Below are 23,106 nucleotides of genomic sequence, written 5' to 3'. Positions count from 1 at the left end.
CTACAGGTGGTGAGATAAGCTGCACAATATAATTGACCTTTCAGTATATTGTTGCACACACACCATCTATTTAGCAAATGCCCTTGTTATCAACAGCAGCCTTTTAAACTCACCTGAGCTAACAGGTATGTGAGCTGGTTACTCTGCTGCGCTTAAAATTTCTTTTTTGGTTTGCTACAATGCCTTTTCTGAAACGTTGTCTCCCTCTGCTGGAACACTGACTTCTTTCATTTAATGCCTGCAGACTATAAAAGAGAAACCAACCCAAAAAGTTTGGTTGATTAGTCTGTGGCATTCTTTTAAACTGTTGCTTATGGCGGTCTCTGTGAGCTTCTCAGTGACATTCAGCCATCCAGGTATCCCGCCTGCAGTAGTCGGAATGTGGCAATGGAACGCTGGCTGCGCGTGTCATAATAGGCTCTGAGCCTTTATATACCTGCGCACAGCAGCAGCCACCTTCAGTCTGCTGCTGGACAGCCAGCAGCAGCAGCAGCAGGAGAGGTAATTAATCAGCAACCCTCCTGCTAAGGGTAGACAGCTGCTCGTTCCACCCCCTCCCCCCGCCTTAATTGGTTCTCCTCCCTTCCAACGGTGTTGAGGCGGGTGGGAACAGCTGGGGGTTGAGGGTACTGTGCTAAAAGAGGTGGAGTTATGCAGATCTAAAACGCGTGGATTGCAGCAGCAGCAAGCCGAAAAGTGCAGGCATGTGAGGGATCTAGAGGTTGACAGCATGTCTTCTTAACGGGAGTCCAGGTGGCCATCTCCACAAATGGACTTTTCAGAATCCTTGGGTGGCACCGTAGTCGGAAACCAATTCTGGTTATCGCTTCTCGGCCTTTTGGCTAAGATCAAGTGTAGTATCTGTTCTTATCAGTTTAATATCTGATACGTCCCCTATCTGGGGACCATATATTAAATGGATTTTTAGAACAGGGAGATGGAAAAAGAGCTTGCTCTGTCCACTCCACGCATTGACCTGGTATTGCAGTATCTCCAGGACCGGTGCACCCCTTCTTTAATGCAGTTTCTAAAATCAGAAAGAATTGAATTCAATGCTTTTTGTTCATTTTGCTTGTTTGTCGGATTTTGGGATGGACTCTTTGGCTTTGCTTTTCTTCTCCTCATTGGATTTTTCATGTTAAAAGTTGCAGAAGCCAGATGACAAGCTCATTTTGGTTCAACTTCAGCAACTCTGCATTGCATTGCCATGTAATGTAATGTAATGCAATGCTATCTATCTAGCTCTCCCTCTATACTTCCTTTTGGATAAACAGACATATTAGGCAAGCATTTTGGAGCTTTCACCTAAATAACTACAGGTGGTGAGATAAGCTGCACAATATAATTGACCTTTCAGTATATTGTTGCACACACACCATCTATTTAGCAAATGCCCTTGTTATCAACAGCAGCCTTTTAAACTCACCTGAGCTAACAGGTATGTGAGCTGGTTACTCTGCTGCGCTTAAAATTTCTTTTTTGGTTTGCTACAATGCCTTTTCTGAAACGTTGTCTCCCTCTGCTGGAACACTGACTTCTTTCATTTAATGCCTGCAGACTATAAAAGAGAAACCAACCCAAAAAGTTTGGTTGATTAGTCTGTGGCATTCTTTTAAACTGTTGCTTATGGCGGTCTCTGTGAGCTTCTCAGTGACATTCAGCCATCCAGGTATCCCGCCTGCAGTAGACGGAATGTGGCAATGGAACGCTGGCTGCGCGTGTCATAATAGGCTCTGAGCCTTTATATACCTGCGCACAGCAGCAGCCACCTTCAGTCTGCTGCTGGACAGCCAGCAGCAGCAGCAGCAGGAGAGGTAATTAATCAGCAACCCTCCTGCTAAGGGTAGACAGCTGCTCGTTCCACCCCCCCCCCCGCCTTAATTGGTTCTCCTCCCTTCCAACGGTGTTGAGGCGGGTGGGAACAGCCGGGGGTTGAGGGTACTGTGCTAAAAGAGGTGGAGTTATGCAGATCTATAACGCGTGGATTGCAGCAGCAGCAAGCCGAAAAGTGCAGGCATGTGAGGGATCTAGAGGTTGACAGCATGTCTTCTTAACGGGAGTCCAGGTGGCCATCTCCACAAATGGACTTTTCAGAATCCTTGGGTGGCACCGTAGTCGGAAACCAATTCTGGTTATCGCTTCTCGGCCTTTTGGCTAAGATCAAGTGTAGTATCTGTTCTTATCAGTTTAATATCTGTTACGTCCCCTATCTGGGGACCATATATTAAATGGATTTTTAGAACAGGGAGATGGAAAAAGAGCTTGCTCTGTCCACTCCACGCATTGACCTGGTATTCCAGTATCTCCAGGACCGGTGCACCCCTTCTTTAATGCAGTTTCTAAAATCAGAAAGAATTGAATTCAATGCTTTTTGTTCATTTTGCTTGTTTGTCGGATTTTGGGATGGACTCTTTGGCTTTGCTTTTCTTCTCCTCATTGGATTTTTCATGTTAAAAGTTGCAGAAGCCAGATGACAAGCTCATTTTGGTTCAACTTCAGCAACTGTGCATTGCATTGCCATGTAATGTAATGTAATGCAATGCTATCTATCTAGCTCTCCCTCTATACTTCCTTTTGGATAAACAGACATATTAGGCAAGCATTTTGGAGCTTTCACCTAAATAACTACAGGTGGTGAGATAAGCTGCACAATATAATTGACCTTTCAGTATATTGTTGCACACACACCATCTATTTAGCAAATGCCCTTGTTATCAACAGCAGCCTTTTAAACTCACCTGAGCTAACAGGTATGTGAGCTGGTTACTCTGCTGCGCTTAAAATTTCTTTTTTGGTTTGCTACAATGCCTTTTCTGAAACGTTGTCTCCCTCTGCTGGAACACTGACTTCTTTCATTTAATGCCTGCAGACTATAAAAGAGAAACCAACCCAAAAAGTTTGGTTGATTAGTCTGTGGCATTCTTTTAAACTGTTGCTTATGGCGGTCTCTGTGAGCTTCTCAGTGACATTCAGCCATCCAGGTATCCCGCCTGCAGTAGACGGAATGTGGCAATGGAACGCTGGCTGCGCGTGTCATAATAGGCTCTGAGCCTTTATATATCTGCGCACAGCAGCAGCCAACTTCAGTCTGCTGCTGGACAGCCAGCAGCAGCAGCAGCAGGAGAGGTACTTAATCAGCAACCCTCCTGCTAAGGGTAGACAGCTGCTCGTTCCACCCCCCCCCCCGCCTTAATTGGTTCTCCTCCCTTCCAACGGTGTTGAGGCGGGTGGGAACAGCCGGGGGTTGAGGGTACTGTGCTAAAAGAGGTGGAGTTATGCAGATCTAAAACGCGTGGATTGCAGCAGCAGCAAGCCGAAAAGTGCAGGCATGTGAGGGATCTAGAGGTTGACAGCATGTCTTCTTAACGGGAGTCCAGGTGGCCATCTCCACAAATGGACTTTTCAGAATCCTTGGGTGGCACCGTAGTCGGAAACCAATTCTGGTTATCGCTTCTCGGCCTTTTGGCTAAGATCAAGTGTATTATCTGTTCTTATCAGTTTAATATCTGATACGTCCCCTATCTGGGGACCATATATTAAATGGATTTTTAGAACAGGGAGATGGAAAAAGAGCTTGCTCTGTCCACTCCACGCATTGACCTGGTATTGCAGTATCTCCAGGACCGGTGCACCCCTTCTTTAATGCAGTTTCTAAAATCAGAAAGAATTGAATTCAATGCTTTTTGTTCATTTTGCTTGTTTGTCGGATTTTGGGATGGACACTTTGGCTTTGCTTTTCTTCTCCTCATTGGATTTTTCATGTTAAAAGTTGCAGAAGCCAGATGACAAGCTCATTTTGGTTCAACTTCAGCAACTGTGCATTGCATTGCCATGTAATGTAATGTAATGCAATGCTATCTATCTAGCTCTCCCTCTATACTTCCTTTTGGATAAACAGACATATTAGGCAAGCATTTTGGAGCTTTCACCTAAATAACTACAGGTGGTGAGATAAGCTGCACAATATAATTGACCTTTCAGTATATTGTTGCACACACACCATCTATTTAGCAAATGCTCTTGTTATCAACAGCAGCCTTTTAAACTCACCTGAGCTAACAGGTATGTGAGCTGGTTACTCTGCTGCGCTTAAAATTTCTTTTTTGGTTTGCTACAATGCCTTTTCTGAAACGTTGTCTCCCTCTGCTGGAACACTGACTTCTTTCATTTAATGCCTGCAGACTATAAAAGAGAAACCAACCCAAAAAGTTTGGTTGATTAGTCTGTGGCATTCTTTTAAACTGTTGCTTATGGCGGTCTCTGTGAGCTTCTCAGTGACATTCAGCCATCCAGGTATCCCGCCTGCAGTAGACGGAATGTGGCAATGGAACGCTGGCTGCGCGTGTCATAATAGGCTCTGAGCCTTTATATACCTGCGCACAGCAGCAGCCACCTTCAGTCTGCTGCTGGACAGCCAGCAGCAGCAGCAGCAGGAGAGGTAATTAATCAGCAACCCTCCTGCTAAGGGTAGACAGCTGCTCGTTCCACCCCCCCCCCCGCCTTAATTGGTTCTCCTCCCTTCCAACGGTGTTGAGGCGGGTGGGAACAGCCGGGGGTTGAGGGTACTGTGCTAAAAGAGGTGGAGTTATGCAGATCTAAAACGCGTGGATTGCAGCAGCAGCAAGCCGAAAAGTGCAGGCATGTGAGGGATCTAGAGGTTGACAGCATGTCTTCTTAACGGGAGTCCAGGTGGCCATCTCCACAAATGGACTTTTCAGAATCCTTGGGTGGCACCGTAGTCGGAAACCAATTCTGGTTATCGCTTCTCGGCCTTTTGGCTAAGATCAAGTGTAGTATCTGTTCTTATCAGTTTAATATCTGATACGTCCCCTATCTGGGGACCATATATTAAATGGATTTTTAGAACAGGGAGATGGAAAAAGAGCTTGCTCTGTCCACTCCACGCATTGACCTGGTATTGCAGTATCTCCAGGACCGGTGCACCCCTTCTTTAATGCAGTTTCTAAAATCAGAAAGAATTGAATTCAATGCTTTTTGTTCATTTTGCTTGTTTGTCGGATTTTGGGATGGACTCTTTGGCTTTGCTTTTCTTCTCCTCATTGGATTTTTCATGTTAAAAGTTGCAGAAGCCAGATGACAAGCTCATTATGGTTCAACTTCAGCAACTGTGCATTGCATTGCCATGTAATGTAATGTAATGCAATGCTATCTATCTAGCTCTCCCTCTATACTTCCTTTTGGATAAACAGACATATTAGGCAAGCATTTTGGAGCTTTCACCTAAATAACTACAGGTGGTGAGATAAGCTGCACAATATAATTGACCTTTCAGTATATTGTTGCACACACACCATCTATTTAGCAAATGCCCTTGTTATCAACAGCAGCCTTTTAAACTCACCTGAGCTAACAGGTATGTGAGCTGGTTACTCTGCTGCGCTTAAAATTTCTTTTTTGGTTTGCTACAATGCCTTTTCTGAAACGTTGTCTCCCTCTGCTGGAACACTGACTTCTTTCATTTAATGCCTGCAGACTATAAAAGAGAAACCAACCCAAAAAGTTTGGTTGATTAGTCTGTGGCATTCTTTTAAACTGTTGCTTATGGCGGTCTCTGTGAGCTTCTCAGTGACATTCAGCCATCCAGGTATCCCGCCTGCAGTAGACGGAATGTGGCAATGGAACGCTGGCTGCGCGTGTCATAATAGGCTCTGAGCCTTTATATACCTGCGCACAGCAGCAGCCACCTTCAGTCTGCTGCTGGACAGCCAGCAGCAGCAGCAGCAGGAGAGGTAATTAATCAGCAACCCTCCTGCTAAGGGTAGACAGCTGCTCGTTCCACCCCCCCCCCCCCGCCTTAATTGGTTCTCCTCCCTTCCAACGGTGTTGAGGCGGGTGGGAACAGCCGGGGGTTGAGGGTACTGTGCTAAAAGAGGTGGAGTTATGCAGATCTAAAAACGCGTGGATTGCAGCAGCAGCAAGCCGAAAAGTGCAGGCATGTGAGGGATCTAGAGGTTGACAGCATGTCTTCTTAACGGGAGTCCAGGTGGCCATCTCCACAAATGGACTTTTCAGAATCCTTGGGTGGCACCGTAGTCGGAAACCAATTCTGGTTATCGCTTCTCGGCCTTTTGGCTAAGATCAAGTGTAGTATCTGTTCTTATCAGTTTAATATCTGATACGTCCCCTATCTGGGGACCATATATTAAATGGATTTTTAGAACAGGGAGATGGAAAAAGAGCTTGCTCTGTCCACTCCACGCATTGACCTGGTATTGCAGTATCTCCAGGACCGGTGCACCCCTTCTTTAATGCAGTTTCTAAAATCAGAAAGAATTGAATTCAATGCTTTTTGTTCATTTTGCTTGTTTGTCGGATTTTGGGATGGACTCTTTGGCTTTGCTTTTCTTCTCCTCATTGGATTTTTCATGTTAAAAGTTGCAGAAGCCAGATGACAAGCTCATTTTGGTTCAACTTCAGCAACTGTGCATTGCATTGCCATGTAATGTAATGTAATGCAATGCTATCTATCTAGCTCTCCCTCTATACTTCCTTTTGGATAAACAGACATATTAGGCAAGCATTTTGGAGCTTTCACCTAAATAACTACAGGTGGTGAGATAAGCTGCACAATATAATTGACCTTTCAGTATATTGTTGCACACACACCATCTATTTAGCAAATGCCCTTGTTATCAACAGCAGCCTTTTAAACTCACCTGAGCTAACAGGTATGTGAGCTGGTTACTCTGCTGCGCTTAAAATTTCTTTTTTGGTTTGCTACAATGCCTTTTCTGAAACGTTGTCTCCCTCTGCTGGAACACTGACTTCTTTCATTTAATGCCTGCAGACTATAAAAGAGAAACCAACCCAAAAAGTTTGGTTGATTAGTCTGTGGCATTCTTTTAAACTGTTGCTTATGGCGGTCTCTGTGAGCTTCTCAGTGACATTCAGCCATCCAGGTATCCCGCCTGCAGTAGACGGAATGTGGCAATGGAACGCTGGCTGCGCGTGTCATAATAGGCTCTGAGCCTTTATATACCTGCGCACAGCAGCAGCCACCTTCAGTCTGCTGCTGGACAGCCAGCAGCAGCAGCAGCAGGAGAGGTAATTAATCAGCAACCCTCCTGCTAAGGGTAGACAGCTGCTCGTTCCACCCCCCCCCCCGCCTTAATTGGTTCTCCTCCCTTCCAACGGTGTTGAGGCGGGTGGGAACAGCCGGGGGTTGAGGGTACTGTGCTAAAAGAGGTGGAGTTATGCAGATCTAAAACGCGTGGATTGCAGCAGCAGCAAGCCGAAAAGTGCAGGCATGTGAGGGATCTAGAGGTTGACAGCATGTCTTCTTAACGGGAGTCCAGGTGGCCATCTCCACAAATGGACTTTTCAGAATCCTTGGGTGGCACCGTAGTCGGAAACCAATTCTGTTTATCGCTTCTCGGCCTTTTGGCTAAGATCAAGTGTAGTATCTGTTCTTATCAGTTTAATATCTGATACGTCCCCTATCTGGGGACCATATATTAAATGGATTTTTAGAACAGGGAGATGGAAAAAGAGCTTGCTCTGTCCACTCCACGCATTGACCTGGTATTGCAGTATCTCCAGGACCGGTGCACCCCTTCTTTAATGCAGTTTCTAAAATCAGAAAGAATTGAATTCAATGCTTTTTGTTCATTTTGCTTGTTTGTCGGATTTTGGGATGGACTCTTTGGCTTTGCTTTTCTTCTCCTCATTGGATTTTTCATGTTAAAAGTTGCAGAAGCCAGATGACAAGCTCATTTTGGTTCAACTTCAGCAACTGTGCATTGCATTGCCATGTAATGTAATGTAATGCAATGCTATCTATCTAGCTCTCCCTCTATACTTCCTTTTGGATAAACAGACATATTAGGCAAGCATTTTGGAGCTTTCACCTAAATAACTACAGGTGGTGAGATAAGCTGCACAATATAATTGACCTTTCAGTATATTGTTGCACACACACCATCTATTTAGCAAATGCCCTTGTTATCAACAGCAGCCTTTTAAACTCACCTGAGCTAACAGGTATGTGAGCTGGTTACTCTGCTGCGCTTAAAATTTCTTTTTTGGTTTGCTACAATGCCTTTTCTGAAACGTTGTCTCCCTCTGCTGGAACACTGACTTCTTTCATTTAATGCCTGCAGACTATAAAAGAGAAACCAACCCAAAAAGTTTGGTTGATTAGTCTGTGGCATTCTTTTAAACTGTTGCTTATGGCGGTCTCTGTGAGCTTCTCAGTGACATTCAGCCATCCAGGTATCCCGCCTGCAGTAGACGGAATGTGGCAATGGAACGCTGGCTGCGCGTGTCATAATAGGCTCTGAGCCTTTATATACCTGCGCACAGCAGCAGCCACCTTCAGTCTGCTGCTGGACAGCCAGCAGCAGCAGCAGCAGGAGAGGTAATTAATCAGCAACCCTCCTGCTAAGGGTAGACAGCTGCTCGTTCCACCCCCCCCCCGCCTTAATTGGTTCTCCTCCCTTCCAACGGTGTTGAGGCGGGTGGGAACAGCCGGGGGTTGAGGGTACTGTGCTAAAAGAGGTGGAGTTATGCAGATCTAAAACGCGTGGATTGCAGCAGCAGCAAGCCGAAAAGTGCAGGCATGTGAGGGATCTAGAGGTTGACAGCATGTCTTCTTAACGGGAGTCCAGGTGGCCATCTCCACAAATGGACTTTTCAGAATCCTTGGGTGGCACCGTAGTCGGAAACCAATTCTGGTTATCGCTTCTCGGCCTTTTGGCTAAGATCAAGTGTAGTATCTGTTCTTATCAGTTTAATATCTGATACGTCCCCTATCTGGGGACCATATATTAAATGGATTTTTAGAACAGGGAGATGGAAAAAGAGCTTGCTCTGTCCACTCCACGCATTGACCTGGTATTGCAGTATCTCCAGGACCGGTGCACCCCTTCTTTAATGCAGTTTCTAAAATCAGAAAGAATTGAATTCAATGCTTTTTGTTCATTTTGCTTGTTTGTCGGATTTTGGGATGGACTCTTTGGTTTTGCTTTTCTTCTCCTCATTGGATTTTTCATGTTAAAAGTTGCAGAAGCCAGATGACAAGCTCATTTTGGTTCAACTTCAGCAACTGTGCATTGCATTGCCATGTAATGTAATGTAATGCAATGCTATCTATCTAGCTCTCCCTCTATACTTCCTTTTGGATAAACAGACATATTAGGCAAGCATTTTGGAGCTTTCACCTAAATAACTACAGGTGGTGAGATAAGCTGCACAATATAATTGACCTTTCAGTTTATTGTTGCACACACACCATCTATTTAGCAAATGCCCTTGTTATCAACAGCAGCCTTTTAAACTCACCTGAGCTAACAGGTATGTGAGCTGGTTACTCTGCTGCGCTTAAAATTTCTTTTTTGGTTTGCTACAATGCCTTTTCTGAAACGTTGTCTCCCTCTGCTGGAACACTGACTTCTTTCATTTAATGCCTGCAGACTATAAAAGAGAAACCAACCCAAAAAGTTTGGTTGATTAGTCTGTGGCATTCTTTTAAACTGTTGCTTATGGCTGTCTCTGTGAGCTTCTCAGTGACATTCAGCCATCCAGGTATCCCGCCTGCAGTAGACGGAATGTGGCAATGGAACGCTGGCTGCGCGTGTCATAATAGGCTCTGAGCCTTTATATACCTGCGCACAGCAGCAGCCACCTTCAGTCTGCTGCTGGACAGCCAGCAGCAGCAGCAGCAGGAGAGGTAATTAATCAGCAACCCTCCTGCTAAGGGTAGACAGCTGCTCGTTCCACCCCCCCCCCCCGCCTTAATTGGTTCTCCTCCCTTCCAACGGTGTTGAGGCGGGTGGGAACAGCCGGGGGTTGAGGGTACTGTGCTAAAAGAGGTGGAGTTATGCAGATCTAAAACGCGTGGATTGCAGCAGCAGCAAGCCGAAAAGTGCAGGCATGTGAGGGATCTAGAGGTTGACAGCATGTCTTCTTAACGGGAGTCCAGGTGGCCATCTCCACAAATGGACTTTTCAGAATCCTTGGGTGGCACCGTAGTCGGAAACCAATTCTGGTTATCGCTTCTCGGCCTTTTGGCTAAGATCAAGTGTAGTATCTGTTCTTATCAGTTTAATATCTGATACGTCCCCTATCTGGGGACCATATATTAAATGGATTTTTAGAACAGGGAGATGGAAAAAGAGCTTGCTCTGTCCACTCCACGCATTGACCTGGTATTGCAGTATCTCCAGGACCGGTGCACCCCTTCTTTAATGCAGTTTCTAAAATCAGAAAGAATTGAATTCAATGCTTTTTGTTCATTTTGCTTGTTTGTCGGATTTTGGGATGGACTCTTTGGCTTTGCTTTTCTTCTCCTCATTGGATTTTTCATGTTAAAAGTTGCAGAAGCCAGATGACAAGCTCATTTTGGTTCAACTTCAGCAACTGTGCATTGCATTGCCATGTAATGTAATGTAATGCAATGCTATCTATCTAGCTCTCCCTCTATACTTCCTTTTGGATAAACAGACATATTAGGCAAGCATTTTGGAGCTTTCACGTAAATAACTACAGGTGGTGAGATAAGCTGCACAATATAATTGACCTTTCAGTATATTGTTGCACACACACCATCTATTTAGCAAATGCCCTTGTTATCAACAGCAGCCTTTTAAACTCACCTGAGCTAACAGGTATGTGAGCTGGTTACTCTGCTGCGCTTAAAATTTCTTTTTTGGTTTGCTACAATGCCTTTTCTGAAACGTTGTCTCCCTCTGCTGGAACACTGACTTCTTTCATTTAATGCCTGCAGACTATAAAAGAGAAACCAACCCAAAAAGTTTGGTTGATTAGTCTGTGGCATTCTTTTAAACTGTTGCTTATGGCGGTCTCTGTGAGCTTCTCAGTGACATTCAGCCATCCAGGTATCCCGCCTGCAGTAGACGGAATGTGGCAATGGAACGCTGGCTGCGCGTGTCATAATAGGCTCTGAGCCTTTATATACCTGCGCACAGCAGCAGCCACCTTCAGTCTGCTGCTGGACAGCCAGCAGCAGCAGCAGCAGGAGAGGTAATTAATCAGCAACCCTCCTGCTAAGGGTAGACAGCTGCTCGTTCCACCCCCCCCCCGCCTTAATTGGTTCTCCTCCCTTCCAACGGTGTTGAGGCGGGTGGGAACAGCCGGGGGTTGAGGGTACTGTGCTAAAAGAGGTGGAGTTATGCAGATCTAAAACGCGTGGATTGCAGCAGCAGCAAGCCGAAAAGTGCAGGCATGTGAGGGATCTAGAGGTTGACAGCATGTCTTCTTAACGGGAGTCCAGGTGGCCATCTCCACAAATGGACTTTTCAGAATCCTTGGGTGGCACCGTAGTCGGAAACCAATTCTGGTTATCGCTTCTCGGCCTTTTGGCTAAGATCAAGTGTAGTATCTGTTCTTATCAGTTTAATATCTGATACGTCCCCTATCTGGGGACCATATATTAAATGGATTTTTAGAACAGGGAGATGGAAAAAGAGCTTGCTCTGTCCACTCCACGCATTGACCTGGTATTGCAGTATCTCCAGGACCGGTGCACCCCTTCTTTAATGCAGTTTCTAAAATCAGAAAGAATTGAATTCAATGCTTTTTGTTCATTTTGCTTGTTTGTCGGATTTTGGGATGGACTCTTTGGCTTTGCTTTTCTTCTCCTCATTGGATTTTTCATGTTAAAAGTTGCAGAAGCCAGATGACAAGCTCATTTTGGTTCAACTTCAGCAACTCTGCATTGCATTGCCATGTAATGTAATGTAATGCAATGCTATCTATCTAGCTCTCCCTCTATACTTCCTTTTGGATAAACAGACATATTAGGCAAGCATTTTGGAGCTTTCACCTAAATAACTACAGGTGGTGAGATAAGCTGCACAATATAATTGACCTTTCAGTATATTGTTGCACACACACCATCTATTTAGCAAATGCCCTTGTTATCAACAGCAGCCTTTTAAACTCACCTGAGCTAACAGGTATGTGAGCTGGTTACTCTGCTGCGCTTAAAATTTCTTTTTTGGTTTGCTACAATGCCTTTTCTGAAACGTTGTCTCCCTCTGCTGGAACACTGACTTCTTTCATTTAATGCCTGCAGACTATAAAAGAGAAACCAACCCAAAAAGTTTGGTTGATTAGTCTGTGGCATTCTTTTAAACTGTTGCTTATGGCGGTCTCTGTGAGCTTCTCAGTGACATTCAGCCATCCAGGTATCCCGCCTGCAGTAGACGGAATGTGGCAATGGAACGCTGGCTGCGCGTGTCATAATAGGCTCTGAGCCTTTATATACCTGCGCACAGCAGCAGCCACCTTCAGTCTGCTGCTGGACAGCCAGCAGCAGCAGCAGCAGGAGAGGTAATTAATCAGCAACCCTCCTGCTAAGGGTAGACAGCTGCTCGTTCCACCCCCCCCCCGCCTTAATTGGTTCTCCTCCCTTCCAACGGTGTTGAGGCGGGTGGGAACAGCCGGGGGTTGAGGGTACTGTGCTAAAAGAGGTGGAGTTATGCAGATCTATAACGCGTGGATTGCAGCAGCAGCAAGCCGAAAAGTGCAGGCATGTGAGGGATCTAGAGGTTGACAGCATGTCTTCTTAACGGGAGTCCAGGTGGCCATCTCCACAAATGGACTTTTCAGAATCCTTGGGTGGCACCGTAGTCGGAAACCAATTCTGGTTATCGCTTCTCGGCCTTTTGGCTAAGATCAAGTGTAGTATCTGTTCTTATCAGTTTAATATCTGATACGTCCCCTATCTGGGGACCATATATTAAATGGATTTTTAGAACAGGGAGATGGAAAAAGAGCTTGCTCTGTCCACTCCACGCATTGACCTGGTATTCCAGTATCTCCAGGACCGGTGCACCCCTTCTTTAATGCAGTTTCTAAAATCAGAAAGAATTGAATTCAATGCTTTTTGTTCATTTTGCTTGTTTGTCGGATTTTGGGATGGACTCTTTGGCTTTGCTTTTCTTCTCCTCATTGGATTTTTCATGTTAAAAGTTGCAGAAGCCAGATGACAAGCTCATTTTGGTTCAACTTCAGCAACTGTGCATTGCATTGCCATGTAATGTAATGTAATGCAATGCTATCTATCTAGCTCTCCCTCTATACTTCCTTTTGGATAAACAGACATATTAGGCAAGCATTTTGGAGCTTTCACCTAAATAACTACAGGTGGTGAGATAAGCTGCACAATATAATTGACCTTTCAGTATATTGTTGCACACACACCATCTATTTAGCAAATGCCCTTGTTATCAACAGCAGCCTTTTAAACTCACCTGAGCTAACAGGTATGTGAGCTGGTTACTCTGCTGCGCTTAAAATTTCTTTTTTGGTTTGCTACAATGCCTTTTCTGAAACGTTGTCTCCCTCTGCTGGAACACTGACTTCTTTCATTTAATGCCTGCAGACTATAAAAGAGAAACCAACCCAAAAAGTTTGGTTGATTAGTCTGTGGCATTCTTTTAAACTGTTGCTTATGGCGGTCTCTGTGAGCTTCTCAGTGACATTCAGCCATCCAGGTATCCCGCCTGCAGTAGACGGAATGTGGCAATGGAACGCTGGCTGCGCGTGTCATAATAGGCTCTGAGCCTTTATATACCTGCGCACAGCAGCAGCCACCTTCAGTCTGCTGCTGGACAGCCAGCAGCAGCAGCAGCAGGAGAGGTAATTAATCAGCAACCCTCCTGCTAAGGGTAGACAGCTGCTCGTTCCACCCCCCCCCCCGCCTTAATTGGTTCTCCTCCCTTCCAACGGTGTTGAGGCGGGTGGGAACAGCCGGGGGTTGAGGGTACTGTGCTAAAAGAGGTGGAGTTATGCAGATCTAAAACGCGTGGATTGCAGCAGCAGCAAGCCGAAAAGTGCAGGCATGTGAGGGATCTAGAGGTTGACAGCATGTCTTCTTAACGGGAGTCCAGGTGGCCATCTCCACAAATGGACTTTTCAGAATCCTTGGGTGGCACCGTAGTCGGAAACCAATTCTGTTTATCGCTTCTCGGCCTTTTGGCTAAGATCAAGTGTAGTATCTGTTCTTATCAGTTTAATATCTGATACGTCCCCTATCTGGGGACCATATATTAAATGGATTTTTAGAACAGGGAGATGGAAAAAGAGCTTGCTCTGTCCACTCCACGCATTGACCTGGTATTGCAGTATCTCCAGGACCGGTGCACCCCTTCTTTAATGCAGTTTCTAAAATCAGAAAGAATTGAATTCAATGCTTTTTGTTCATTTTGCTTGTTTGTCGGATTTTGGGATGGACTCTTTGGCTTTGCTTTTCTTCTCCTCATTGGATTTTTCATGTTAAAAGTTGCAGAAGCCAGATGACAAGCTCATTTTGGTTCAACTTCAGCAACTGTGCATTGCATTGCCATGTAATGTAATGTAATGCAATGCTATCTATCTAGCTCTCCCTCTATACTTCCTTTTGGATAAACAGACATATTAGGCAAGCATTTTGGAGCTTTCACCTAAATAACTACAGGTGGTGAGATAAGCTGCACAATATAATTGACCTTTCAGTATATTGTTGCACACACACCATCTATTTAGCAAATGCCCTTGTTATCAACAGCAGCCTTTTAAACTCACCTGAGCTAACAGGTATGTGAGCTGGTTACTCTGCTGCGCTTAAAATTTCTTTTTTGGTTTGCTACAATGCCTTTTCTGAAACGTTGTCTCCCTCTGCTGGAACACTGACTTCTTTCATTTAATGCCTGCAGACTATAAAAGAGAAACCAACCCAAAAAGTTTGGTTGATTAGTCTGTGGCATTCTTTTAAACTGTTGCTTATGGCGGTCTCTGTGAGCTTCTCAGTGACATTCAGCCATCCAGGTATCCCGCCTGCAGTAGACGGAATGTGGCAATGGAACGCTGGCTGCGCGTGTCATAATAGGCTCTGAGCCTTTATATACCTGCGCACAGCAGCAGCCACCTTCAGTCTGCTGCTGGACAGCCAGCAGCAGCAGCAGCAGGAGAGGTAATTAATCAGCAACCCTCCTGCTAAGGGTAGACAGCTGCTCGTTCCACCCCCCCCCCCGCCTTAATTGGTTCTCCTCCCTTCCAACGGTGTTGAGGCGGGTGGGAACAGCCGGGGGTTGAGGGTACTGTGCTAAAAGAGGTGGAGTTATGCAGATCTAAAACGCGTGGATTGCAGCAGCAGCAAGCCGAAAAGTGCAGGCATGTGAGGGATCTAGAGGTTGACAGCATGTCTTCTTAACGGGAGTCCAGGTGGCCATCTCCACAAATGGACTTTTCAGAATCCTTGGGTGGCACCGTAGTCGGAAACCAATTCTGGTTATCGCTTCTCGGCCTTTTGGCTAAGATCAAGTGTAGTATCTGTTCTTATCAGTTTAATATCTGATACGTCCCCTATCTGGGGACCATATATTAAATGGATTTTTAGAACAGGGAGATGGAAAAAGAGCTTGCTCTGTCCACTCCACGCATTGACCTGGTATTGCAGTATCTCCAGGACCGGTGCACCCCTTCTTTAATGCAGTTTCTAAAATCAGAAAGAATTGAATTCAATGCTTTTTGTTCATTTTGCTTGTTTGTCGGATTTTGGGATGGACTCTTTGGCTTTGCTTTTCTTCTCCTCATTGGATTTTTCATGTTAAAAGTTGCAGAAGCCAGATGACAAGCTCATTTTGGTTCAACTTCAGCAACTGTGCATTGCATTGCCATGTAATGTAATGTAATGCAATGCTATCTATCTAGCTCTCCCTCTATACTTCCTTTTGGATAAACAGACATATTAGGCAAGCATTTTGGAGCTTTCACCTAAATAACTACAGGTGGTGAGATAAGCTGCACAATATAATTGACCTTTCAGTATATTGTTGCACACACACCATCTATTTAGCAAATGCCCTTGTTATCAACAGCAGCCTTTTAAACTCACCTGAGCTAACAGGTATGTGAGCTGGTTACTCTGCTGCGCTTAAAATTTCTTTTTTGGTTTGCTACAATGCCTTTTCTGAAACGTTGTCTCCCTCTGCTGGAACACTGACTTCTTTCATTTAATGCCTGCAGACTATAAAAGAGAAACCAACCCAAAAAGTTTGGTTGATTAGTCTGTGGCATTCTTTTAAACTGTTGCTTATGGCGGTCTCTGTGAGCTTCTCAGTGACATTCAGCCATCCAGGTATCCCGCCTGCAGTAGACGGAATGTGGCAATGGAACGCTGGCTGCGCGTGTCATAATAGGCTCTGAGCCTTTATATACCTGCGCACAGCAGCAGCCACCTTCAGTCTGCTGCTGGACAGCCAGCAGCAGCAGCAGCAGGAGAGGTAATTAATCAGCAACCCTCCTGCTAAGGGTAGACAGCTGCTCGTTCCCCCCCCCCCCCGCCTTAATTGGTTCTCCTCCCTTCCAACGGTGTTGAGGCGGGTGGGAACAGCCGGGGGTTGAGGGTACTGTGCTAAAAGAGGTGGAGTTATGCAGATCTAAAACGCGTGGATTGCAGCAGCAGCAAGCCGAAAAGTGCAGGCATGTGAGGGATCTAGAGGTTGACAGCATGTCTTCTTAACGGGAGTCCAGGTGGCCATCTCCACAAATGGACTTTTCAGAATCCTTGGGTGGCACCGTAGTCGGAAACCAATTCTGGTTATCGCTTCTCGGCCTTTTGGCTAAGATCAAGTGTAGTATCTGTTCTTATCAGTTTAATATCTGATACGTCCCCTATCTGGGGACCATATATTAAATGGATTTTTAGAACAGGGAGATGGAAAAAGAGCTTGCTCTGTCCACTCCACGCATTGACCTGGTATTGCAGTATCTCCAGGACCGGTGCACCCCTTCTTTAATGCAGTTTCTAAAATCAGAAAGAATTGAATTCAATGCTTTTTGTTCATTTTGCTTGTTTGTCGGATTTTGGGATGGACTCTTTGGCTTTGCTTTTCTTCTCCTCATTGGATTTTTCATGTTAAAAGTTGCAGAAGCCAGATGACAAGCTCATTTTGGTTCAACTTCAGCAACTGTGCATTGCATTGCCATGTAATGTAATGTAATGCAATGCTATCTATCTAGCTCTCCCTCTATACTTCCTTTTGGATAAACAGACATATTAGGCAAGCATTTTGGAGCTTTCACCTAAATAACTACAGGTGGTGAGATAAGCTGCACAATATAATTGACCTTTCAGTATATTGTTGCACACACACCATCTATTTAGCAAATGCCCTTGTTATCAACAGCAGCCTTTTAAACTCACCTGAGCTAACAGGTATGTGAGCTGGTTACTCTGCTGCGCTTAAAATTTCTTTTTTGGTTTGCTACAATGCCTTTTCTGAAACGTTGTCTCCCTCTGCTGGAACACTGACTTCTTTCATTTAATGCCTGCAGACTATAAAAGAGAAACCAACCCAAAAAGTTTGGTTGATTAGTCTGTGGCATTCTTTTAAACTGTTGCTTATGGCGGTCTCTGTGAGCTTCTCAGTGACATTCAGCCATCCAGGTATCCCGCCTGCAGTAGACGGAATGTGGCAATGGAACGCTGGCTGCGCGTGTCATAATAGGCTCTGAGCCTTTATATACCTGCGCACAGCAGCAGCCACCTTCAGTCTGCTGCTGGACAGCCAGCAGCAGCAGCAGCAGGAGAGGTAATTAATCAGCAACCCTCCTGCTAAGGGTAGACAGCTGCTCGTTCCACCCCCCCCCCCCGCCTTAATTGGTTCTCCTCCCTTCCAACGGTGTTGAGGCGGGTGGGAACAACCGGGGGTTGAGGGTACTGTGCTAAAAGAGGTGGAGTTATGCAGATCTAAAACGCATGGATTGCAGCAGCAGCAAGCCGAAAAGTGCAGGCATGTGAGGGATCTAGAGGTTGACAGCATGTCTTCTTAACGGGAGTCCAGGTGGCCATCTCCACAAATGGAGTTTTCAGAATCCTTGGGTGGCACCGTAGTCGGAAACCAATTCTGGTTATCGCTTCTCGGCCTTTTGGCTAAGATCAAGTGTAGTATCTGTTCTTATCAGTTTAATATCTGATACGTCCCCTATCTGGGGACCATATATTAAATGGATTTTTAGAACAGGGAGATGGAAAAAGAGCTTGCTCTGTCCACTCCACGCATTGACCTGGTATTGCAGTATCTCCAGGACCGGTGCACCCCTTCTTTAATGCAGTTTCTAAAATCAGAAAGAATTGAATTCAATGCTTTTTGTTCATTTTGCTTGTTTGTCGGATTTTGGGATGGACTGTTTGGCTTTGCTTTTCTTCTCCTCATTGGATTTTTCATGTTAAAAGTTGCAGAAGCCAGATGACAAGCTCATTTTGGTTCAACTTCAGCAACTGTGCATTGCATTGCCATGTAATGTAATGTAATGCAATGCTATCTATCTAGCTCTCCCTCTATACTTCCTTTTGGATAAACAGACATATTAGGCAAGCATTTTGGAGCTTTCACCTAAATAACTACAGGTGGTGAGATAAGCTGCACAATGTAATTGACCTTTCAGTATATTGTTGCACACACGCCATCTATTTAGCAAATGCCCTTGTTATCAACAGCAGCCTTTTAAACTCACCTGAGCTAACAGGTATGTGAGCTGGTTACTCTGCTGCGCTTAAAATTTCTTTTTTGGTTTGCTACAATGCCTTTTCTGAAACGTTGTCTCCCTCTGCTGGAACACTGACTTCTTTCATTTAATGCCTGCAGACTATAAAAGAGAAACCAACCCAAAAAGTTTGGTTGATTAGTCTGTGGCATTCTTTTAAACTGTTGCTTATGGCGGTCTCTGTGAGCTTCTCAGTGACATTCAGCCATCCAGGTATCCCGCCTGCAGTAGACGGAATGTGGCAATGGAACGCTGGCTGCGCGTGTCATAATAGGCTCTGAGCCTTTATATACCTGCGCACAGCAGCAGCCACCTTCAGTCTGCTGCTGGACAGCCAGCAGCAGCAGCAGCAGGAGAGGTAATTAATCAGCAACCCTCCTGCTAAGGGTAGACAGCTGCTCGTTCCACCCCCCCCCGCCTTAATTGGTTCTCCTCCCTTCCAACGGTGTTGAGGCGGGTGGGAACAGCCGGGGGTTGAGGGTACTGTGCTAAAAGAGGTGGAGTTATGCAGATCTAAAACGCGTGGATTGCAGCAGCAGCAAGCCGAAAAGTGCAGGCATGTGAGGGATCTAGAGGTTGACAGCATGTCTTCTTAACGGGAGTCCAGGTGGCCATCTCCACAAATGGACTTTTCAGAATCCTTGGGTGGCACCGTAGTCGGAAACCAATTCTGGTTATCGCTTCTCGGCCTTTTGGCTAAGATCAAGTGTAGTATCTGTTCTTATCAGTTTAATATCTGATACGTCCCCTATCTGGGGACCATATATTAAATGGATTTTTAGAACAGGGAGATGGAAAAAGAGCTTGCTCTGTCCACTCCACGCATTGACCTGGTATTGCGGTATCTCCAGGACCGGTGCACCCCTTCTTTAATGCAGTTTCTAAAATCAGAAAGAATTGAATTCAATGCTTTTTGTTCATTTTGCTTGTTTGTCGGATTTTGGGATGGACTCTTTGGCTTTGCTTTTCTTCTCCTCATTGGATTTTTCATGTTAAAAGTTGCAGAAGCCAGATGACAAGCTCATTTTGGTTCAACTTCAGCAACTGTGCATTGCATTGCCATGTAATGTAATGTAATGCAATGCTATCTATCTAGCTCTCCCTCTATACTTCCTTTTGGATAAACAGACATATTAGGCAAGCATTTTGGAGCTTTCACCTAAATAACTACAGGTGGTGAGATAAGCTGCACAATATAATTGACCTTTCAGTATATTGTTGCACACACACCATCTATTTAGCAAATGCCCTTGTTATCAACAGCAGCCTTTTAAACTCACCTGAGCTAACAGGTATGTGAGCTGGTTACTCTGCTGCGCTTAAAATTTCTTTTTTGGTTTGCTACAATGCCTTTTCTGAAACGTTGTCTCCCTCTGCTGGAACACTGACTTCTTTCATTTAATGCCTGCAGACTATAAAAGAGAAACCAACCCAAAAAGTTTGGTTGATTAGTCTGTGGCATTCTTTTAAACTGTTGCTTATGGCGGTCTCTGTGAGCTTCTCAGTGACATTCAGCCATCCAGGTATCCCGCCTGCAGTAGACGGAATGTGGCAATGGAACGCTGGCTGCGCGTGTCATAATAGGCTCTGAGCCTTTATATACCTGCGCACAGCAGCAGCCACCTTCAGTCTGCTGCTGGACAGCCAGCAGCAGCAGCAGCAGGAGAGGTAATTAATCAGCAACCCTCCTGCTAAGGGTAGACAGCTGCTCGTTCCACCCCCCCCCCCCGCCTTAATTGGTTCTCCTCCCTTCCAACGGTGTTGAGGCGGGTGGGAACAGCCGGGGGTTGAGGGTACTGTGCTAAAAGAGGTGGAGTTATGCAGATCTAAAACGCGTGGATTGCAGCAGCAGCAAGCCGAAAAGTGCAGGCATGTGAGGGATCTAGAGGTTGACAGCATGTCTTCTTAACGGGAGTCCAGGTGGCCATCTCCACAAATGGACTTTTCAGAATCCTTGGGTGGCACCGTAGTCGGAAACCAATTCTGGTTATCGCTTCTCGGCCTTTTGGCTAAGATCAAGTGTAGTATCTGTTCTTATCAGTTTAATATCTGATACGTCCCCTATCTGGGGACCATATATTAAATGGATTTTTAGAACAGGGAGATGGAAAAAGAGCTTGCTCTGTCCACTCCACGCATTGACCTGGTATTGCAGTATCTCCAGGACCGGTGCACCCCTTCTTTAATGCAGTTTCTAAAATCAGAAAGAATTGAATTCAATGCTTTTTGTTCATTTTGCTTGTTTGTCGGATTTTGGGATGGACTCTTTGGCTTTGCTTTTCTTCTCCTCATTGGATTTTTCATGTTAAAAGTTGCAGAAGCCAGATGACAAGCTCATTTTGGTTCAACTTCAGCAACTGTGCATTGCATTGCCATGTAATGTAATGTAATGCAATGCTATCTATCTAGCTCTCCCTCTATACTTCCTTTTGGATAAACAGACATATTAGGCAAGCATTTTGGAGCTTTCACCTAAATAACTACAGGTGGTGAGATAAGCTGCACAATATAATTGACCTTTCAGTATATTGTTGCACACACGCCATCTATTTAGCAAATGCCCTTGTTATCAACAGCAGCCTTTTAAACTCACCTGAGCTAACAGGTATGTGAGCTGGTTACTCTGCTGCGCTTAAAATTTCTTTTTTGGTTTGCTACAATGCCTTTTCTGAAACGTTGTCTCCCTCTGCTGGAAAACTGACTTCTTTCATTTAATGCCTGCAGACTATAAAAGAGAAACCAACCCAAAAAGTTTGGTTGATTAGTCTGTGGCATTCTTTTAAACTGTTGCTTATGGCGGTCTCTGTGAGCTTCTCAGTGACATTCAGCCATCCAGGTATCCCGCCTGCAGTAGACGGAATGTGGCAATGGAACGCTGGCTGCGCGTGTCATAATAGGCTCTGAGCCTTTATATACCTGCGCACAGCAGCAGCCACCTTCAGTCTGCTGCTGGACAGCCAGCAGCAGCAGCAGCAGGAGAGGTAATTAATCAGCAACCCTCCTGCTAAGGGTAGACAGCTGCTCGTTCCACCCCCCCCCCCGCCTTAATTGGTTCTCCTCCCTTCCAACGGTGTTGAGGCGGGTGGGAACAGCCGGGGGTTGAGGGTACTGTGCTAAAAGAGGTGGAGTTATGCAGATCTAAAACGCGTGGATTGCAGCAGCAGCAAGCCGAAAAGTGCAGGCATGTGAGGGATCTAGAGGTTGACAGCATGTCTTCTTAACGGGAGTCCAGGTGGCCATCTCCACAAATGGACTTTTCAGAATCCTTGGGTGGCACCGTAGTCGGAAACCAATTCTGGTTATCGCTTCTCGGCCTTTTGGCTAAGATCAAGTGTAGTATCTGTTCTTATCAGTTTAATATCTGATACGTCCCCTATCTGGGGACCATATATTAAATGGATTTTTAGAACAGGGAGATGGAAAAAGAGCTTGCTCTGTCCACTCCACGCATTGACCTGGTATTGCAGTATCTCCAGGACCGGTGCACCCCTTCTTTAATGCAGTTTCTAAAATCAGAAAGAATTGAATTCAATGCTTTTTGTTCATTTTGCTTGTTTGTCGGATTTTGGGATGGACTCTTTGGCTTTGCTTTTCTTCTCCTCATTGGATTTTTCATGTTAAAAGTTGCAGAAGCCAGATGACAAGCTCATTTTGGTTCAACTTCAGCAACTGTGCATTGCATTGCCATGTAATGTAATGTAATGCAATGCTATCTATCTAGCTCTCCCTCTATACTTCCTTTTGGATAAACAGACATATTAGGCAAGCATTTTGGAGCTTTCACCTAAATAACTACAGGTGGTGAGATAAGCTGCACAATATAATTGACCTTTCAGTATATTGTTGCACACACACCATCTATTTAGCAAATGCCCTTGTTATCAACAGCAGCCTTTTAAACTCACCTGAGCTAACAGGTATGTGAGCTGGTTACTCTGCTGCGCTTAAAATTTCTTTTTTGGTTTGCTACAATGCCTTTTCTGAAACGTTGTCTCCCTCTGCTGGAACACTGACTTCTTTCATTTAATGCCTGCAGACTATAAAAGAGAAACCAACCCAAAAAGTTTGGTTGATTAGTCTGTGGCATTCTTTTAAACTGTTGCTTATGGCGGTCTCTGTGAGCTTCTCAGTGACATTCAGCCATCCAGGTATCCCGCCTGCAGTAGACGGAATGTGGCAATGGAACGCTGGCTGCGCGTGTCATAATAGGCTCTGAGCCTTTATATACCTGCGCACAGCAGCAGCCACCTTCAGTCTGCTGCTGGACAGCCAGCAGCAGCAGCAGCAGGAGAGGTAATTAATCAGCAACCCTCCTGCTAAGGGTAGACAGCTGCTCGTTCCACCCCCCCCCCCCCCCGCCTTAATTGGTTCTCCTCCCTTCCAACGGTGTTGAGGCGGGTGGGAACAGCCAGGGGTTGAGGGTACTGTGCTAAAAGAGGTGGAGTTATGCAGATCTAAAACGCGTGGATTGCAGCAGCAGCAAGCCGAAAAGTGCAGGCATGTGAGGGATCTAGAGGTTGACAGCATGTCTTCTTAACGGGAGTCCAGGTGGCCATCTCCACAAATGGACTTTTCAGAATCCTTGGGTGGCAC

At 45.3% G+C, this 23,106-nt stretch overlaps 17 non-coding genes across 17 annotated transcripts; all 17 read left to right on the top strand.

Annotated features, from left to right (window-relative positions):
- Positions 1–822: 822 nt before the first annotated feature.
- Positions 823–1,013, top strand: LOC141190446 (U2 spliceosomal RNA). Its single transcript, XR_012264472.1, has one exon. It is a non-coding gene; the product is annotated as a U2 spliceosomal RNA (small nuclear RNA).
- Positions 1,014–2,134: 1,121 nt separating this feature from the next.
- Positions 2,135–2,325, top strand: LOC141185396 (U2 spliceosomal RNA). The gene has a single exon (XR_012260063.1). It is a non-coding gene; the product is annotated as a U2 spliceosomal RNA (small nuclear RNA).
- Positions 2,326–3,446: 1,121 nt separating this feature from the next.
- LOC141184796 (U2 spliceosomal RNA) lies at positions 3,447–3,637 on the top strand. The gene has a single exon (XR_012259517.1). It is a non-coding gene; the product is annotated as a U2 spliceosomal RNA (small nuclear RNA).
- Positions 3,638–4,758: 1,121 nt separating this feature from the next.
- LOC141190445 (U2 spliceosomal RNA) lies at positions 4,759–4,949 on the top strand. Its single transcript, XR_012264471.1, has one exon. It is a non-coding gene; the product is annotated as a U2 spliceosomal RNA (small nuclear RNA).
- A 1,124-nt stretch (positions 4,950–6,073) lies between these two features.
- LOC141190444 (U2 spliceosomal RNA) lies at positions 6,074–6,264 on the top strand. Its single transcript, XR_012264470.1, has one exon. It is a non-coding gene; the product is annotated as a U2 spliceosomal RNA (small nuclear RNA).
- Positions 6,265–7,385: 1,121 nt separating this feature from the next.
- Positions 7,386–7,576, top strand: LOC141190443 (U2 spliceosomal RNA). Its single transcript, XR_012264469.1, has one exon. It is a non-coding gene; the product is annotated as a U2 spliceosomal RNA (small nuclear RNA).
- A 1,120-nt stretch (positions 7,577–8,696) lies between these two features.
- LOC141190441 (U2 spliceosomal RNA) lies at positions 8,697–8,887 on the top strand. Its single transcript, XR_012264467.1, has one exon. It is a non-coding gene; the product is annotated as a U2 spliceosomal RNA (small nuclear RNA).
- Positions 8,888–10,009: 1,122 nt separating this feature from the next.
- On the top strand, positions 10,010–10,200 carry LOC141190440 (U2 spliceosomal RNA). Its single transcript, XR_012264466.1, has one exon. It is a non-coding gene; the product is annotated as a U2 spliceosomal RNA (small nuclear RNA).
- A 1,120-nt stretch (positions 10,201–11,320) lies between these two features.
- LOC141190439 (U2 spliceosomal RNA) lies at positions 11,321–11,511 on the top strand. Its single transcript, XR_012264465.1, has one exon. It is a non-coding gene; the product is annotated as a U2 spliceosomal RNA (small nuclear RNA).
- A 1,120-nt stretch (positions 11,512–12,631) lies between these two features.
- LOC141184453 (U2 spliceosomal RNA) lies at positions 12,632–12,822 on the top strand. Its single transcript, XR_012259206.1, has one exon. It is a non-coding gene; the product is annotated as a U2 spliceosomal RNA (small nuclear RNA).
- Positions 12,823–13,943: 1,121 nt separating this feature from the next.
- Positions 13,944–14,134, top strand: LOC141190438 (U2 spliceosomal RNA). Its single transcript, XR_012264464.1, has one exon. It is a non-coding gene; the product is annotated as a U2 spliceosomal RNA (small nuclear RNA).
- A 1,121-nt stretch (positions 14,135–15,255) lies between these two features.
- LOC141190437 (U2 spliceosomal RNA) lies at positions 15,256–15,446 on the top strand. Its single transcript, XR_012264463.1, has one exon. It is a non-coding gene; the product is annotated as a U2 spliceosomal RNA (small nuclear RNA).
- Positions 15,447–16,566: 1,120 nt separating this feature from the next.
- Positions 16,567–16,757, top strand: LOC141190436 (U2 spliceosomal RNA). Its single transcript, XR_012264462.1, has one exon. It is a non-coding gene; the product is annotated as a U2 spliceosomal RNA (small nuclear RNA).
- Positions 16,758–17,879: 1,122 nt separating this feature from the next.
- On the top strand, positions 17,880–18,070 carry LOC141190435 (U2 spliceosomal RNA). The gene has a single exon (XR_012264461.1). It is a non-coding gene; the product is annotated as a U2 spliceosomal RNA (small nuclear RNA).
- Positions 18,071–19,189: 1,119 nt separating this feature from the next.
- On the top strand, positions 19,190–19,380 carry LOC141184790 (U2 spliceosomal RNA). The gene has a single exon (XR_012259512.1). It is a non-coding gene; the product is annotated as a U2 spliceosomal RNA (small nuclear RNA).
- Positions 19,381–20,502: 1,122 nt separating this feature from the next.
- LOC141190434 (U2 spliceosomal RNA) lies at positions 20,503–20,693 on the top strand. The gene has a single exon (XR_012264460.1). It is a non-coding gene; the product is annotated as a U2 spliceosomal RNA (small nuclear RNA).
- A 1,121-nt stretch (positions 20,694–21,814) lies between these two features.
- LOC141190433 (U2 spliceosomal RNA) lies at positions 21,815–22,005 on the top strand. Its single transcript, XR_012264459.1, has one exon. It is a non-coding gene; the product is annotated as a U2 spliceosomal RNA (small nuclear RNA).
- Positions 22,006–23,106: the final 1,101 nt, after the last annotated feature.

This window comes from Phyllobates terribilis, unplaced genomic scaffold (assembly GCF_046119375.1).
Source record: "Phyllobates terribilis strain yellow unplaced genomic scaffold, ASM4611937v1 Scaffold_40__1_contigs__length_11209783, whole genome shotgun sequence".
Lineage (NCBI taxonomy): Eukaryota > Metazoa > Chordata > Amphibia > Anura > Dendrobatidae > Phyllobates > Phyllobates terribilis.
This window is presented reverse-complemented; position numbering and strand designations above follow the sequence as displayed.